This window comes from Ambystoma mexicanum, chromosome 6p (assembly GCF_040938575.1).
Source record: "Ambystoma mexicanum isolate Mex_15411 chromosome 6p, UKY_AmexF1_1, whole genome shotgun sequence".
NCBI classification, from domain to species: domain Eukaryota; kingdom Metazoa; phylum Chordata; class Amphibia; order Caudata; family Ambystomatidae; genus Ambystoma; species Ambystoma mexicanum.
This window is the reverse complement of record NC_090935.1, coordinates 1,125,703,754-1,125,723,044: the sequence shown is the minus strand read 5'-3', so window position 1 is coordinate 1,125,723,044 and position 19,291 is coordinate 1,125,703,754. Positions and strand designations below refer to the sequence as shown.

Here is a 19,291-nt window from a genome sequence, read left to right as displayed (position 1 = left end):
GGTAGGAAGGTTAAAACCTTCCCCTTTCACGGGGGTGATGATTGAGAGTGAGAGACAGTACTAAAGATGACATTTACTGTATGATGTTTTGCTGATTTCTGAAGTAATGTGTTGGGCTTTCGATGGCATAGTTTAGCTAGTGCGTAACAGAACAAACACAAGACTCTTAGCCCTTTGAATTATCACAAAATGTAGAGGGGTCAGAATGCCTGCGAGTTCTACTTGCGGGGGTGGGGGGCAGGTGTGACTATTCAATGGTTTGTAGGGGCTAAGAATCAGTGCCAGAGATGGACCGCTCAAGATGTGCAAGGCTGTATTGTATGGGAGAACAATTATGGGGGGCCCTACAGGAGGACTAAAAGTCATATCCCCTAACCCTTCCTTTGGCAAGTGTACATTACTTCTTTAGCAATTTATCTCAGAATAATCTAACATTAATGGGGATTCACTGTCACATGGGTCTTGTTCTTTAAGCTGACCCTTCAACCATATACTAAAGGGATTTATAAAGCACATCTCTCCCATTTACCTTGCAGCGCTAATGATCATTGGAAGCGATCATTGATGTACTTTAATGTAAGTCTGTGGGGCAGGTGATGTAAAGGGGATGGGGTACGCAGGGGCCCTTTCCATCTAAATAACTGGGAACATTGAGTTGACATGCCAATCTGTTTGATTCTTCGTCTGTTTTGTTAGGCGTGCCTCCCCTTCTGTCGGGTGGAGACACATTCTCTGGTTATAAACTCGGGCTCTTCAAACGACAGAACACTTACCTAGAAGATTGCATTACCAAATGTGTAATAAGTCAGGTGATGGCCTTTGCAATTAGACACTGGAAGTATCTAGCTAATGACATGCAGTGAGGGGAGAATAAAGCCTTCACTTTAGAACTGGTCACCCAACCCCCTCCTTACATGAAGAAACAGTCTAAACCAGGAGATTAATCTATGAGCATAGCTATTTGGGGGCGAGAGGGGATTAAATCGCAGGAAAAACATGAAAAGGAAAGTAAATGACAGTTAAAATGAACGTGAATATTTCCCAATTTCCTGCCAAAAATCAACACGGTATTCTTGGAATTAAAAATAAAATTATATATTTCAAATCGGTTGATTTATCAGAGTCGGGAACTAAAAAGTATAAACACAGAGACCCCAGTTATATGAATCTTTTTCACGTTCCTGACTCTTTGTAAGTCGAGTTATTTGGAATACTATCTTACACTAATACACAAGTCTCTTCAAAACCCGTTCATGAGTTCCGATATGAATCTCTGTGTCCACAAACATCTCTCTCCTCGGTCTTTCCATGCCCTGGTGTGGGGGTGGCACCCATTCCATGCATCTCGGCCTAGCTCCCTCTGCGTTATGTGTTACCACCTCCCACCACAAAGGCATGCAGGAACCCACCACATTCAGTTAAATGAGGGGTTTGCCATGCACTAAAGGCATCCTCTCGCCAAAGGCGATAGGAGAAAGCCTTGCGAGGGCCACCACGGCTCAGGAGTTTGTGTCGCAAAAATGCAGTATGCGGCTGTCACGGCCTGGCCTTTAACTCGAGAGTATGCGTGTTCATCAAAATCAAATACTGACGAGAGGGAGTGGGGGAATCGCTTGAAGAAAATGCTTTTCATTACTGAAAACGAAAATGTCAAAAAAGGAAGGTAAGCGTAAATGGGAGGAAGAAAACATGTGAACCCGGGAAGGAGCCCCTCCCCATTAAAATCAAGGGGAGACGTGCTTACACACCTAGATCTTTCAACTCTGCCAATCTGCTGCGACATTGAATTAGGAGCTCAGTCTCTGCTGGCAGGGCAGCTGCTGCCGCCGCCGCCGCCGCCGTGCCTCCATGCCTGCCCGGCTTCATTCATGCCGCCTCCTCTGGCAATTAATGCCCCCGCGCACAGATGTGCTTGCAGAGCAGAGAAAGCCTAACCTCTGCAGGTGACTTACACAAGTCTGCACTTATTAACGATCGCCGATTTCTACGAGTTGGACTGTCCCGCTGTATGGACCTTTGACTTTTAGATTTCAAGAAACTACTCGTATTCTCTTCAATTCCCGCCAGCTCTGTTGATCAGGCATGTTCTTATCCAGTAATAACTAAAAACGATGGAATTTTGCGTGACGTCCTGTGAACTGTCTGGCAGAAAAAGGCGCCCTGCCCAGAGAACGATTTCTACCCATAAGCATGTAACAAATGTTGAACATGCTTTTCTTATTTCACAAGGTCTAATAAACATTCAAAGGAGCATGATTGCCCATGTACACTATTACTACCACCACCTGAAGGTTGTTGCTGGAGCACGCCACAGCATCAACCTGCCACAGATTCGTGGGCTTTCCCAAGGGCCTGCCCTGGCCAGTACAGGTTGACACCATTTTATTATGGGAGCCCCACTCTGGTGCCTCAGGTAATATGCCTCTCTGTGTTATTTGCTATGAGCAGTCAATTTATTTATTTATTTTATTTGTATAGCGCGTAGACAAGGCCCGTATGCAGAATAGCGCTGGGACAGGATTTGCACACATAAAAAACCTACATGAGCGACTACAACCTGGTTAGTGGGAGACCCGTAAGTCAAGGATGGCCAGGTCAGTGAAAGAGAAAACTTTTGAGGTCCCGTTTAAATTTCGGGAAACTGGAGCACTCTCTTAGGTCTGGGGGCAGGGCATTCCAACACCTGGGTGCAGAGTGAAAAAAAGACCCTTGTGCCAATAAGGACAATTTTGTTTTGGGAGTATACAATAGCCGAGGCACAGGAAGTCAACTCAACCCCTTGGCTAGGTAGCTGGGGCTCTTTCCGTACAGGCGTTTGTGAGTAATGCACAATGTTCGGTATGTGACTCTGCAATCCACAGGAAGCCAATGTAAGGACCTCCTAGCGCTCGAGACGTGATCAGATCTCTTCAAGCCTTCCACAATCTGCATGGCATTATTTTGGACGACCTGCAAACGTGCCATTTCACCCTTGCCAGTAGCTTGCAATAGGCTGGCCCAGTAGTCCAGGCAAGCCCCAATAATTGCCCTGCCAATAGTGGCGCAATAGGAATGGTTGAGGAAAGGCATAATTTGGGCCAGCTGCTTGAAATGATAAACATCCTGGTTTCAAGTTCAGCCTATGTGAGGCCTCATTGATAGTCCCTAGTCCAGGACAACACCCAGAGTTTTGACTTTGGGGAGCGTGGCTATAATGGACCCTGAGATGGTAAAAGCCTGATATTTCCTGCCAATCTTCCTTAGCATTGGTGCTGTACCTGCAATCATGAGCTCTGGGTTGTTTTTGCCTTGCGGGCCAGGTGGTTATCTGCTGTCCATGATTCAATACGTTTGTACATTTTATTTACTATGCTCGTGTCTTTGGCGTGATCCCCTGAAAGGGGGATCAGACACTGCGTGTCATCTGCATAGTTTGCGTATTCCGACCCTTTTTCTTGAAGCATCTCAAAGAGAAGAATTGTGTATATATTAAAGAGTGTATGGGAGATGCACACCCCTGAGGTACTCCACACGAGACCATATAATCCTCGGTTTATCTTTCCATCCAGAGGAAGGAACTAATCCAGCTTGCTGCTTCAATACTCCTGCCCGGTTTACTTTCATCTAAGCAGTTAAGTACACCATCCTCCAGATAGCCAGCATTCATGGCAATTATTTCATTTTGTAAAGCACCGTCTTGCTGGCCATATATGAGTGAGTCGCAGGGTAAACTGATGGAGTCTGGGCTTGAACTCGTGTCTCAGACTATCAACTTCTCCTACAGCAGTCATTGCCACTAAGAGCAACACTATTTTTAGTGTGGGCTATTAGGTGGGAGAGCCACCTATAAGGCAAAACTATTGCAGAGTACAGATAGGAAGAAATGGCATATGAAAAGGGGAACAAAGCTTGAAAATGCTTTTTGGTTATTTGCCCACCCACTGACTGCCCATGTCCATGCCCATGCTAATCTCAATGACTATTCCCTCCCAGTTCCTGCCATTTCCCACCCAAAACACCACCTCATGGGAACTCTTTGAGTTCCCTTTTCAATCAGGCTTTACCATCATAACGTTGCACTCAAGGTGCCTTCCAGTGTTTTTCCAAAGCACTCTTGTTAGTTAAAGACGTAATTGGAGTGGTAATCCCACTACTGGTGTAATAAAAAGGTCTTACCTGTTTCTGATTTCAGCCACTCAATGTATATGCACTGTGCAGGTCCTTCACTGAAGTCCTCATATCAACAAGGACTGACAAAGCTAACAGTTGTGGCATGTGTATAAGTATTAGGCATTTGCCAGCACTGCTATTAGATGCCCAGGTACTGGTGCCATTATGCTGCATCTACCATGAATGATCAGTTAATACCACTACGGCCGTGCCTGGCACATGCCTTTCCCATACCTTCACAAATGCCTCCTGCCAATGCTTGTTCTGAATGTTTCTTAGAGCATATGTTATACTCTTGCCACACATGCGATACCCCTACTCCACACTAATCACACATGTCACCATCAAACTTTAAGAATAGTAACTACTCTGATGGCAGAAGATGGCAAGCATGCCTAAGCTTGACCCAAAGCAGGAAGCCACACAGGATTGGGCCGCAGGGAGAACGAGAAGAAGCTGTGAGAAATACCAATACAGGAGAGAGGCAACACAGACCGGGAGAAGCGAACTAGCACACGGGGCAACACCATGGAGTCTTGAGAATTAGAGACGAGAAAGCTGAAAAAGGTAACCAGTGGTAAGGCAGGACAGTAAAGTGATGCTCGCTAGAGAGGTGTTGGGCAGGGTTAAGGGGGAGAATACAATGAAAGGGGTTGTGTTGCACAGGGAAACTGGAGTAGGAACATATACTGATTCAGGTGTGAGAAGCATGAGTTCATAAGATTACCAAGTAGGGTCTCCATTAAAGGAATGATCACAAAGGAAACATTCTCTGGAGGTTCAAACGTTGCTGATGGTGTGTTGGTTAACTGAGAGGAACATAAAAGGTAGAACAAAAACACATTTAAGGCAGTAAATGAAGTTGTGGGTGTGAAAACACGAGGGAGGGGATAATAAAGTATCTAAGCGGATAGTCTTGGAGGGAGAAGCTTTTGGTTGAAAAGGAAGCGAGTTGGAGCGACTGAGTATATCCGGGTGCACAAGGTACACAGGCAGGGATACCAGAAGACTTGTTCATAAAAAATAAGACATGGGAGCCACTGCCGAATGTCTTCGGAAGAGTGGAAAGAAAACATGCTGCACAGACAAAGAAGATAAACTTACTACATTTAATTCAACAGACAAAAAAAAAACAGGTTTACTTTTGAAATAACTACAATCACTAGTGTAGGACTCGAGCGCTCTCCCTTCCACTGACAGGCAGCAGCTGTCTTGGCCTGGTGGGCATGAGGAAGTATGTAAACACAGTCAGCAGGCCCAGCGGCACTATCGGGCCCACTGCTGGATTACTGGGCCCACTGGCGTTCCTCCATCTCCGGCACCAGCAAGCTTTACAGCCCGTTCAAGGTACGAACTGCGGAGAATGTTGACGCAGCGAGAATCCGTGTATTCTGCTTGAATACTGCTGCGCGGTCTGCGTCTATACACACAAGGTCGCGAAACTAGGAGGACGACGGCCGGCGAAGCACATTCACGAATGTAAGAGCTGCCAGGCCTTTCATCATGCCATTGTTTGTCGCCTTGCGCTTTCTTATTAAAGGCTGAGCCGAATCTGTCGAGACTTGCGGTGCAAGAAATCGTCGCCCGTTGGGGGTTTGCGCGGTTGGCAGCTAACGCAACGCTCCTGGGGAAAACATTATTTGGTAAAAACGTATTCACTTGCGCTCAGTCGCAGAGAGCTGCGGCTGAACTGCGGGTCAGCTGACGCCTTACATTCGCTCATTAAACGGCTGCTTCCAATAATTAAGACTCGAGCGCGATAGGTCTGCGCTCGGGAGAGTCATTATTTTGACTTGGGAGCCGTACAAATCTTTACAGAATCAACGCCCAAAAAGAAGCACGTGTAAACCCTGGCGTTGCTTGCTTTTCCAGAAAGTGCAGCCAGCCCCTTCGGCACCATTAAGGAAAGTGCATTAAACTAGGATTTCAATTGTCAATATGTGGGCATTCTGACAAGCCTACCAACTGCGTAAAGTTTTTTTTAAAAAAAATTCTAAACAAAACTGCCAGCCGCTGAAATGCTTAGGGAAGAAATGATTTAAAGCAGTAAAACGCAAGGCAAGTGTAATCTACAGATTCTAGATCCCAAAAGGCCGAGCTCCAATGCTGGTCCAAGTCAGGTATGAAAGTGCGGCCTGACCTGTTTTGGGGTTTGCTTTCTGCTACCACCACAAGGTCTGCTGGTCAATACTGGCCAATAAGGACCGCTCAGCCCCTATTTTTATTACATATTGTTCTAGTTAAAACACAAACTATAAGTTCATCCCAGCCATCCCCATCATGTTTTCATTTGCCTACATGCTGGCAGTCAAGACTAGGTTTAGCCGTCCCCCTACTTTTCCCATGCTTGCCCTTTCTCGCACTCCTTTTCACCCTACGGACCAGGGTCTGGCTGCCACCCTGGGCGGGGGCCAGGACCACTATCATCTTGATGTGTACACCACAAAAGACAAAATAACTTGACGTTCTACTTCTTCCATTATACACGGCTGGACGAGCTCCTCTCACAGGACATGGCTTCAAACAAAGAAAAAAAAAAACAAGCTGCGATGGTAAGGTGGAAAAGGTCTCTGTTGCTAGGCGTAGAAGGGCGCTGGTTTCGTGCTGCGTGACCTTTTGCGGGTTATTGCTCTTGCTTCACTCTGGCACAGTGACATCTTGAGAGGGGCAAGCCTCAACTTGAAATGTTTGCTTTGGCTGCGCGTGCGTTTTTTTTTTTGTGTGCGCGCTCTCGTTTCACGTGTGTAATTTCACGGGGACAATTGTTTCGGCTGATTTGTGAAAACGAAGGTTTATCAAAGCAATAAAATCTCTAGACCACGCCCCTTTCGGTGAAGCAGGTGCATGTGCGGACCTGCGGACTTCTTGTCCTGATTGCATTGCCTCTGGCATACGCTAACCACGCCAGACAAGTGGAACCACAAAGGTCAAGGCAGACAATACATCCACTTCTCGCGGAACAGAAGCTGAGGGCAGCACGCGCCTGCGGCTCGCTCCCCACTTTCCAGAAAACACTCCCTGCTGCGCTGGATAACACAGCCACCGAACCGTTTCTAGCGTGGCAGCACACCGGCCTGTGCTTTAAGAAATAATAATATACATATGTAGGACAAGACGAACACCATCTCCACAGCGGACAGTGGTAGAAGTGTACCAAAAAAGTAGTGGAACTGAGACGCTGCAAGGAAATGTTAGCTGGCAAATCAATGAGTTGCAGCCTACGCAAGTGGACCGCCAAGAGTGACGATGGGCAAAAGAAGGAGTTTGCAGTTTTTCCTCTCAGTTCAATGGAACATTTATCGATCACCTTTGTGAAATTAATCGCCTCTACTGACCGATCTTAACTCCCCTGGAACCCACACCTAACAACTACCTTAACAGATGCTACTTTAACAGAGGTCTGAAATTAGAAAAACTGGTGCTGCCATGAATACAATTTGGTAATTAATTACAAAGACTGGGTCCTAAGGCAGAAAGCCTTATATCTCTCCTCTGTTGTTCTCACAGAGAGTACTAGATATGAAAAGTCCATGATCATCCATAGAAAAGGTTCCATACTGCAATATACTCTGGGATGTTCCCGTTAAGGTAGTCAGGAGCTGGCCCCATGGATGCATTGGAAGAAGAGGCACAGCGTTTTAAGCTGAATTCTCTACTATACTAAAAGTCATAGCAGGATCCTGCAGGAAACTTGGACATGATCAGTTTTCCTATGCCCAGAAATCAATCCGTTTTGAGCCACCTGGAGACTACTAATAAGGTACACTGTTGTATCCCACAGGAGTGTCACACTTGTTCCGTGGAATGAAGGGCCTAATCCCATGTAGCCACCAGATATTAAAGTAGCAACACTTGTGAATGGCCTGGCGCTTGGGTCAACTACAGCAGCTAAGTATATAACCCGAGATGGCATTTGACGCATTTTCCAAATATCAGGTAGAAATGGGATATGAGGTGGGATGCCTTCTTAGTTTTAGCAGGTCCTCCTCAATCTTCCCCAGGCTAATATGAAGCCAGCTAGAGTCCATCCAGGTTAAGAAGTCATCCTGCCTTTGGGAATGTGCGGTCAAATAGATTTCAGTTCGGGTAGAACTGCTACAGGGTGGTAAAATTAAGAGGTACGCATCAACTTAAAAAAAAAAAAAATCCCAGAATATTGACAAAGATTGTAAATAGTAATGGAACTGTTAGCAGTAAAAAATAAAGCCTGCTCACTTCGACCTTGGACAACGGCATTTGAAAGGTGATAATTGCTTATAAGCTATTTTACCCAGTTAAGAGCTTATCCGGGCCATTTGTGATCAGCCTGAAGTACACAGGTTCAAATCCCGGCAAGGCCGAGTCAGTCCTTCATCCATCTGAGCTTAAATTAGATTTCCCCACAGACGTAAAACAATGCAAACGTTCAAAATGCGGACAAGTTGAATGGTTTAATCTTTTCCCTTTGACGAGAACATGTTAGCTAGCTCTTTCCTGTCAATTTAGTTTTATCTTACTGTATTCACACACAAACACTTCAAGGTCACCCCTAATGTATCCATAGAGAGGACACCTACTCCAAAAACGGGGTGTCTTGTAATATACCTAAAACATAGAGCAGGGTACCCTGCCCGAATATATATAAAAAAGGGGACACCTCATCACAAAGCCAAACAACTATTTAGTACGATTGAGAAGATCAAAGATTTGCATGTGTATATCACCAGAGGAAGCAATTTTTTCCCTATGGCTTTGCCAAAATATTGCCTATTTAAAACAATTAAAAAAAAAACATCAGTGATACAAGTGTAGGATCTTTGAAGAAAGTTAATTAGAAAAAATTCAGACACGAATGCATAAGCGCATTCACTTCAGCACTGTCTTAACGTCTTAAAACATTTGTCTTCTAATATACCGATATACTACTCATCATCAGGTTTCAGAAGGTTCCATCGTTTTTGTCCCCTTAGTGGTAGGAATACATTTCTAAATAAGCCATGCAGCAAAGCGCCAAGAATATGATAGCTTGTCATCACGTAAGGTCAGGTTTGTGAATCATCTTTTAGAGAAGCCTAATCAAGAACCTACACTTATGCAAAACCATAGGTTTATTACTATTTTACTTGCAATAACCAAAATGGTAGAGTCAGCAATGGGTATACTGTGGTGTGATGCAGGTTCCCTGCTGAATGTTGAGCAATATAGGTTGAGCATAGGGTAGGCCCTGTGTAGATCTGTTTGTGGCCTCCATGTGTTAATTGGTTATACTGCTTTGAGACCATCTAGAGAACTGTCAGCTATAGTCAGAGTTCAGTCAGAGCATTGTACCGATCCGGCCCTTGTGTCAATCTGAGACAGGGATGCGGCTACCACAAATAGTGGGAACATGTGTACCATACTATTCGATCTCTCTGCTGGATTCAATCACCCAGCCTTAACAAGCCCTCTGCCGACCCTTACAAACCGGCAAGAAATCATCCAGTCAGCCTTACTAGTCCAAAGTCTTGAACAAGTGGTCTTTAACTAGACTACCATATACATTGAAGTCAACACCGCCAATCTGGGTTCCAAAGTTGTCACTCCATGGAAACTGCACTGTGCCAAGTCTCCAGCGTTCTTACATCTTCCCACCTCTCCAGTCTTTCCTCTGTTTACATCTTCACCAACCTTTCATAGGACTTTAACAATATGAACCACCACTCTCCCAGTTAGCCCCTTCTACCTCAGAGTCCAAGTCACGCACTGACATGGGTTGCATCCTACCTTTCAGACTGTACTGTCTAAGTTCTGGAACAAGTTTCTGAGCTTCTCTCTTGGTAAACTCATCTCAGCAATTGGGTCCACCTTCTACCCTTTTGTTGATGACACATAGATCATCTTTCTCTTCTTTACCCCCAGACCTCTCCTTTTTGTCCCTTAATTGTTTACCAGTCATCCATAGCTGTATGGCACTTAATTGTCTTATGCACATCTCCTCTAAGATGGGATGTACTTACCCCCCTGCTCATCATGTTCAACATCTTATTGCAACCAGCCACACCCTTTTTCCGGACCTTCTTGCGCAATCTCTGAAGACTCCCGACGTTTGCAGAGCTAAATCAGCAACTAGCTAAGTGCATTAATTTATCACCTACACAGGGAGTGTTGTAAGGCTAAACCTGCTTTACACCAGGACAATCCGCCCCCTTCTAACCTACAACTCCAATACAACTAACTCCACCCGTGCACTCAGACCGTTTCAACAACCTTCTCTTCTTTGCTGCTCTTACCCTACACTCCAGAACCCTAGCCAATCTCTCTGTTCCTGCCCTCCTCAGTGCTACTGATCCCCTCCATACCTTTGCTCTTTGCCGTCTCCTGCCTGAAATAAAAATATCACTACTAACCCTGGATTCTAATCTGCCCTTAAACTTCCATCTCCCCTCCCAGAAAAGTGTCCCACTACAATGTGCCCCCTCCCACCCATTTCAAAAGCCCACCTATAGATATTGTTTATTGAGCTGTACATAATCACTGGTTTATTTTCTAAACAGCACCCGAGGCAGTACCTGCTCAATTATCATTTTGACCTTTTGTAAGAACGCTGCAAAGGGATTGTTGCTCTCATTTATCCCTGTGTATAGGGTTTCTGATCAAAGTGCTCGCCTTCCAGTTAAAAAACAAATACAAAACAATAAAAAAACACAACACAAAACTCTTGTTCAATTAAGCAGTTAGAGAACAGAGGTATTAACCTGCTTTAAGTTTTGTGTAAGCAAGACATCTATATTGGTGGCCACAGGACCCTTTGTTCTGTTACTTCAGAGTGCAGGCTATGTCAGGGGCACCCACTTTCACTTATAATGTTTCAACATGTAAAGGACTGCCCTCCTGAAACTGATTGTTGTCTAGGCTAGGGTGCCAGCCCCATGTGGACTTACCTCTATACTGCAGTAAACAGGAAGGGAGAGGAGTATGACAAGCTGGTGAACTGACTACAAAGGATGTAGAATTGTTTATGGGGAGTTGCCTAGAGCTCAACGCTAATACAACCTGTACAGCACACAGGCATCATCAAGTTTTGAATTTACAAGGGTGGGTCTCCATCAGTGCGTGGTGTTCTTCAGCAGAGATAAAAGGCACAATTTAGAAGAGCTCAAAAAGTCACCCTTAACCAGTCCAATAGTTGAGGACAGGATCTGCCACAAACAGCACCCAAGATTTGTCTTGCTTTTGGCAGTAAACAGGCCAAAGAGTCCTGAAGAATGTGTTAAATTAATCAAAGACACAAGCCAATATAAAAATCCAAAACAGCCAATTTACTTTAACTACATTGATTATGATCAGAAGGGCCGAGGTTTAGGAAAATATGAGGGGAAATGCCTAGTTTGTCAGTGCTGGACTGTCCTTTTGTGCAGAACCAAAACATTGCTCATTGTGCCCAGAGAGAAACAGAACCGAAGAAACACATGCCTGAGATTGCTGGTAATACTCTTGTTCAGAAGAAAATTGCCTAGCATTTTGGTCCTTATGGGTGGCACGAAAGACTGTGCTTTCCTAATGGAAACATATCTATTTGGATAACAGTCAGCTAAATCAGGATTGCAGACCTCCCCGAGTGGGCACCGTCGCATAGAAAAAAAATTATTTAAATAAGTACTGGAGGAATATGGAGGAATCCAGCACCCACATCTTGTTGGGTAGTCTTCCCATCGTACTAAATCTGCTAGCGAAAAGGTGGTACGGTAAGCTCGACCACAACCTGCTCACTGTTTTATTGGGACAAAAGGAGAAAACTGGCAAGGATTAGTGGTGGTATGGGTCCTAGGACCCCTGTTCTAGGGAACTCCGAGTTCATGCCCTAGCTTTGTAGATACTCATTTGCAGCCTGGGAGACCAATGGGAAGTTGATACTGGGTTCCATGTATGAATGAGGGTACTGCTCAGTTTTGAGAAATGTACAATAAAATTCCAACTCACAGAACTGGAATGCTTTAGATATATGCAAATAAGGAAGTGGATATCCCACCAAATGATGGTGGCAGGATCAAGAAGGCCCAGGGGCATTGAACTGGCTCTGGGGGATGGCCCAGAAAGACTGTAGCCCAATGCTACAAGTTGTTAGCTCAGTTGGATACGGAAGACATGTTATCTTATGTAACAAAATTGGAGCACAACTTTGTATCTTAATATCAAACAGGTCATGGTCACATAAATTGATTAGGGCGAACAAAAAAAAAAAACTTGAGATGCTCAAGTATCTAGGAATGTGCCTACAAGTTTCTTTTGGGTGGCTATATGACCCATGAAAGACTGCACCAAATGTGTCCAGATTTTCCTATGCAATGCTGAAGGGGTTGTCCTGAAGTTGGAAATGTGCGTCACATGTGGTGGACATGTCAACAAGGTACAGATCTTTTGGAATGAAGTACTAAGTAGGATAAAAGATATCAGTGGATTTGAACAACCAATGGATACAGCGGTGGCACTACTAGACGATGTCTTGGAGGGTCTATACCCAATATCAGGATATGATATTAACAGTGGATAGGAATTCGGGACACACTAGCTATGATAAAGATGTCGACCTTAATTTCAAAATACTTTCCAGGCTTATGTTTCTGCTTGGTCGCCCTTCATTGCATAAGATAGGGGTACGGAGCACTACTTTTTATGGTTTAAACTTGGAAATATGTTTTCCTGTCTTATGATATATGGGAGAAAATAAGGAGTTTAGAATCCAGATTTGTTGCACATGTATTACTTACTTTGGGGGACACGAGGGGGGATATCGCAGTGTCCTGATTTTGCGTTTGTTTTTCAGTTGATTTGCACTTGCCGTGGCTCATTCATGTTCCATCACATTTGTGGATAATGTTATTCTCGATTTCTTTCGGGTTCATTTATTTGTAATCTTCACAATAACAAATTAAAATATTACTAGGAAAAAAAGAAAAAGTGATTTGGCCGCAGATGTAAACATTTCAAGTTGCAAGCCAGGCATAAAAAACTGCTTGCCCCATAAATTCCCTTGCACATAGCACACCATTTCTTACAGCCAAAAGTCAATCATCACTAGCCAGTGATGGGTTCACATTTTGAGGCTCTCACACTTTTCTGCAAAATTGGACTTCATGTTCAGCACTCTTACAACAGGATTTTTGTTTTGGGGTGGGGTATGTGGAGGTTTGGTCAATTGCACATTTGTGGTGAAAACATTATTGCACCTTCATACGACTGTGAGAAAAAAGCTTAAGGAGTTGTAGTGCATGGTTGGTAGAGGGTTATAGGTCAAAGGTTCATCTGAAAAGGATTGAATGACAAAAGGGTGGAATCAAAAGGACCGAAAACAAAAGGGTCCCCCCTAAACCCTTTTTTTGTGCTAAAAAACACTTTTTTTCCTATAAGAAAACCCCACAAAAATATATTAAAAAAAAAAAAAAAAATCGACCCTTTTATTTTAGATCCTATTGACTGGACCCTATGGCATTCGATCCTTTTGGATTCAAACCTTTGACCGGACACCTTGGTGAAGTGCCAATGAGGTAACATGGAAGCTAAGTGCAAGATGCTTTCGAAAGCTGAAGAAATCTATGTGCAGCACTGCTTGCGGTGAGTGGCGCCACTATGGCATGACAAGCAGCGGTTCAGAACTCTGTATACTGGTGCAAACATCTGTGTAATGGAGACTATTGTTGTTTGCAATAGAGTCAGTATGTGCATGGGGTCAGTGTGTGACGCATGTGATGAATCCGAGGATGTTGTCCCTTTTTCCATAGAGGGAGACCTTTTTCTAGGTGCTAGGACAGTACATCCACAGTACACTACTGCTCTTGTTGGTAGCACACAAGAGAAAGACTGTGGTGAAATAACTGCACACTGACATTGGGGGTCAATACCACCAGGGAACGCAATGTCTAACTGATGTAATAAACCCAACTCCTTCCCACTCTTTAATCATTCATATACTTGCTTAGACAGAAGTGACACGGTTTGTTGCCAATGTATTCAATCTGGTTTAACCAACCAATATGAGAATCTAAAGACTTCCAGCTATCAAACACATAGCTTTAAGGCTAGTACTGGGACGAGGAAGAGGACTGCAAGTACAAGGATCATGTCGCAGAAACAGAATGAGCAGTCTAGACTCCTGAGACCAGCGATTGGCATGAAGCAGTATATATCATTTGCAGGTGTTTCGAAGGTGTTCAGGCTCAGATGCAGCCGCAAGCTGGCAAGCGGAGAGCGAGACGAGGGCTAGCTCATGGGAAGCCGAGCACCGAGGCGAACAGCGCAAGGGAGGTCCCAGACGCCAGGACTCCTCACATTACTGCCTTGAGAGTCCTCAGAGATCCCATTTCACTGGTGAACGATCCTGGGGAAAGGACCCCCGGCCAAGAAGGAGCAAACACCAAACAAACTGCTGTCGACTGTGACTTAGTCCTGAGAGCGACCGGAGCCTTCAGGGAAGCGGCGGAAGCCCAGAGACCACCCGTACTGACCTGGAGAGAATAAACAGGTATGCTCGAGAGCTGCACAAGGTCCAGGGAGGCATGAGCTGAGCAAGTGAACCGCAAAAAGAGAGGGTCTGGTACCCTCAAGAAAGCCTGAGAAAGTTGTCTACTTAGCAGGAGAGTGAACCAAGGTAAGACAGCACCACCTGCAAGAGAGAATCTGGGACCCTGAAGGAAGCTTGAAGGGGTTGTCTACTTTGTGGGAGAGTGAACCAAGGGAAGATAACGCCATTGTGCAAGTTGAGGACCCGCAACTCACAGAGAGGGTTTGGGACCCTGAAGTAACACGGAGATAACTGCCTAATTGGCAGGAGTAAACCAAGGCAAAACAATAACACTGTACAAGTCGAAAGCTTGTACCCATATGAGAAGGCAAATCATAAATGGATTCCATTTCTAATAAAAGAGATAACAAAAACATTATATACAAATTTTGTAATTTGACAAGAGAAAGAATCAAGCCAACCATTTTCCTGGCAATACAAGAAACCAAAAGTAGGACATGGATGACTCTTGATGGTGGCAGGATGCCAAGAGGGTGTACAAGAGATTATAAGTCATATAGTAAACAACTTTGAAGGAGAATAAGAAGTCTAGGGGAAAAGAGCGCAGCCCTAGCCTTAGAACTTTGTATTTTGGAACATTACTTGCGTTATTACTTAAACACCAGAGAAGCTGAGAACTTTTCTGTTTGGCAAATATACTATGAACAATTTAGACTTCGAGAAAAGACCTTCCTTGCACATTCATCTTAGAGTATTAGTTGTAGGGCCAGAAGTAGGGTCTGCGGACACAGTAGTGACTAACTCCATAGTTTCGGACTGCCTGACAATTACACTAGTTTCTTTTGACGTAGGGCAATCCCTCCTAGACATTGGGACAGAGATGCCTTTTGCAACCCTTTTATTATTTAATAAAAGTCTTTGCCCAAAAACATATCACCTTTGTGTCAAAAACTTACTTCGGATTCCTTACACTGTGTAGCAGGTACGCGGCATAGATTTAGTCTTTTCACATGCTTCATGTACTGATATACTGAAGGAAGGCACATTTTCATTTGAAGACAAGACTTCAGAGGCACGCTGCCTCGAAACATGGAAATGACTCAACAGAGCTGACCCCGCCTTACAGGAAGAATAGTCAATAGGGAATCTCATGTTATCATTTCTGGACACTCACCGATTAGTGAATGGATGGAACTCTGTTGGGTCTTTGCTGAATAGCTGAACATGTAACTTTTTCTAGTTAAAGTCAGCTAAAGGATTTTCTTTCTTCACTGGGAGATTGTCAGTCCTCTGTGTCGGATTCAAGTGAGGCACTACTTGGTTAAATGCATCCCGGCGAGACACCATAGCAAGATAGAAAGAAACAGTTGCCCTTCCCTGATCATTTCAATACATACGTTTGCTTATAGTAATTTGTATGTATTGAGTATTAGTAACAAGTTAGTAATTGTATGCGACTTTTTCCAGCAGGCACCCTGAAGATGGATATGACCCCTGGTATGTAGGGGCAGTTCTTACAGGTCAACGTAGCAGTCTCGTGGGAAACACTGCTTGGTACTGTGGCAAGCCAGAAGAAGGACTCGGGCCAGAGGACATGTTGCAAGGTACTTTTATCCAAATAAAAGAAGCTATGCCTACCTCACCCTATTGCTAACAGGGAGTTCCCTTCCTGTCAAACTAAACTAAGGTGCTCGTCTAAAGTTAAAAATAAAAATAGTCCTCGATCAAAACCGATGTACTAAACTGGCCCTACCACGTAGCAAAACAAAGAAAATATAAGACGTGCCCTGTACTCTTGGATCTTCATACACTCGTCAGGTGCTCTTGTGCTCCCATGGAATGTTCATGTCACTTTGCATATTTAGCCCCTGTTGCCATTTGGAATGCCCTGACCTAATATATCATTTAGTTGCTAGGCTTCCGGTGACCCTTTTCTGCCTCTGATGCTTTTTGTGTTCTTGGGTCCCTGTGACCCTTCTGGGGTTTAATGATGCTTGGGCTTTTCAGGTTGCAACAACACATTGACTCATCTCGTTCTTTCAGGCTATCTTTCCCTGCTTGTTCTCTCCTCTTACCTGCTCCCTCCGACCTGTGCAATCCGTGTACCTGCTGTGTTGCAGTGCTTGCTACAGGGAGACTGGCTCTGTCTCACAAGCAGCAGCGGAGGTGTCCTCAGCTCATTGCTCCTCGTCACAGAATGTCGGTCGGTCTCCGCATTACGCTCTGGTCGGCTCTCTGTCGCTCTTTGCTGGTTCTCTGGTTGAGAGAGGGAGACCCAGTCCTCCCTTCATGCCTTGGTTTGGCCACACTTTGCGGGCTCCAGGCCCACTGCGTCCTGAATGTGATCGCACCTCCAGGTCTTGTTCGCTCCGTTCTGCCTCGATTTCTTCGGCCGTATTTTCTAGTCGGACAACCCACGCCTCACTCTAGTGTTTGCATCCTTCCGTGCTGCAGCCGGCTCTGCTGCTCTGCGCAGTACTTCCCCTCGCCGACGATCTTACGTCCTGGACTGGCATTGGGATTCTCCCTGCCATTCAAGGGTCGATAGCCCTTTATTTTTGTTCCTGTAAGGAGAAGGGGTCTGTTGTTTACGACAGGTTCTGAAGCAGGTACAAAGGCCAGCATTTTCTTGAGCCAAACACATAGCTGTATTGCCATCTTCTCTTACTCTCATATAGGCGTACATGGGACCTAGGGAGTTCCCCATGGGAATGGGAGTCCTTGTCCCCTAGAGGGAAGTCATCCAAGTTACGTCCCGCTTGCCCAAATCCCTTGGGAGGGTTTTGCAGAGCAGGCTCCCCTTCCCTAGCCTTAAAGAGAGTGGCTCCAGCTAGGGAAGAAGGGACAAAGTCCCCGGATTCGTCACAGTATGTTGAAGACTCCACCATCAGCCTGTATGAATGTTTGGCCCAGAGTCAGCAAACCATTGAACAGAGAATAATTTTCACCTGGTACACAAAATATGCATCACTGACAAAAGTACTACTGCAAGTAATTCACAGTATGCACTCCAAAATGAGAATGTATGCCCTTCACATCTCACAAAATGAGAATTGATGCACTCAAATACTTGCACCTGGAAGGGAAGCTTCAAATACAATGGCCTTAAACATGGAAATGCACTCTTTTCCAAGCTAAAATAAGTAAAGTGGCACTTAATTTGACAGAAAACACTCAAGATTATCCACTTTTGCAATAAAATCCTAGTCATGCCAGAACGATACTCATGAGAATATAACACAAGATATATGTATGCATCCAAACGAAACGGGCACACGTATCAAAAAACTTCTGACATGTTTATCCCCTGTCTGTAGACCACAAAATCCTGTTAGCTTCACAGCAATACTACTAGGAGCTACGTTTGCCTCCCTGAGCCAAATGTTGCCATATAGCCACCACTCATAGATCATATCCCCTGAATGTTTTACTTCTTGTCTTGACACTAAAGCTCCCAGACTCCTTAAGCAATTGACTGCCTTCATCGGCCGGTAATGACATTTCGCACATTGCTGCCGCTCGCCATGTACAATTACGCACTGTAGTGATATCTGCCCTTTGCTGTCTACTCACTGTGCAAACCGCCTGTAATATTATTTTGCTCAATACTGCTCCGTAACCTGTAGTGTTATTTTGGTCACTGTTGCTCCGTAGCCTGAAATGTTATTTTGGTCACTGCTGTTCCGTAGCCTGTAATGCTATTCTACCCACTGCAGCCTGCTCTCTTTGTGTGATAGTGGAACGTAGGGATATCTGCTCACTGTTGCCTGCCCACCGTGTTAATTGCAGCCTGCTGCGACACCTGGCCTCTGCTTTCCCACCCGCACCATGCTGCCCAATCTCACAAGTAAACTTGCCTGGAAGATACTCACGAGTCGCTCTACCTCCATCACCACAGCATTTGCTCTCTTAGTCACTCTAGCCACCCACCACCATATCATTACACTCTCTAACTCTCCCCTACATTCAACCACCACTGCACCACTCCACACCCTCTCCCCACCTTCACGCCATCATGTCCAGCCTCATCACCACCCAACAACCACTAAGCCCACACATAGCTACCTCATGCTCACCATCCACCAGACGCACCAGACGTGGAGCCAGAACTCAACCATTAGATCTCATTTACTTTCCCATGTACACTGCTCACCGTAATCTCCGCCTAGGCTCCCATTCCTCCCTCAATCACACCACACACTTCATACACACTCGCATACAAAAATTCACACCCACAACACATACTACACCTGACGCAGGCCGTATCCATGCCAGCATCAAGCCCAATTCCGCACCCACTCCACACCTTAAATGTGCCCTCCTAAATGTTCGCTCACTTCCAGCACACGTCCTAGAAATACACGACCTCCTTTCCAACCAGAACCTCGACTTATTGGCCATCACAGAAACATGGCTACATGAAGCATCCGGCCCTGTGGTCACTCTCACACTCCCGCCTAACTACACCATTTTCTAACAAGACAGACCAGGTCGCACAGGAGGAGGAGTAGCCCTCATCTTTAAAGAAACCCTCACCATCAGACCCGTTAGTCATTCCTGGGTTAGCAATTCCGACATCCTATCTGTCAAGCTTGCACTGTCCTCCAATAACAATAGCGACATACACATACTATATCGCCCCCCTGGCCTCCCATTAGACTTCCA

General features: G+C 45.0%; 1 protein-coding gene across 6 annotated transcripts in view; it reads right to left on the bottom strand.

Annotated features, from left to right (window-relative positions):
* Positions 1–19,291, bottom strand: part of RFX3 (regulatory factor X3) — a 1,045,627-nt gene that overhangs the window by 929,411 nt on the left and 96,925 nt on the right. The window lies entirely within an intron of this gene.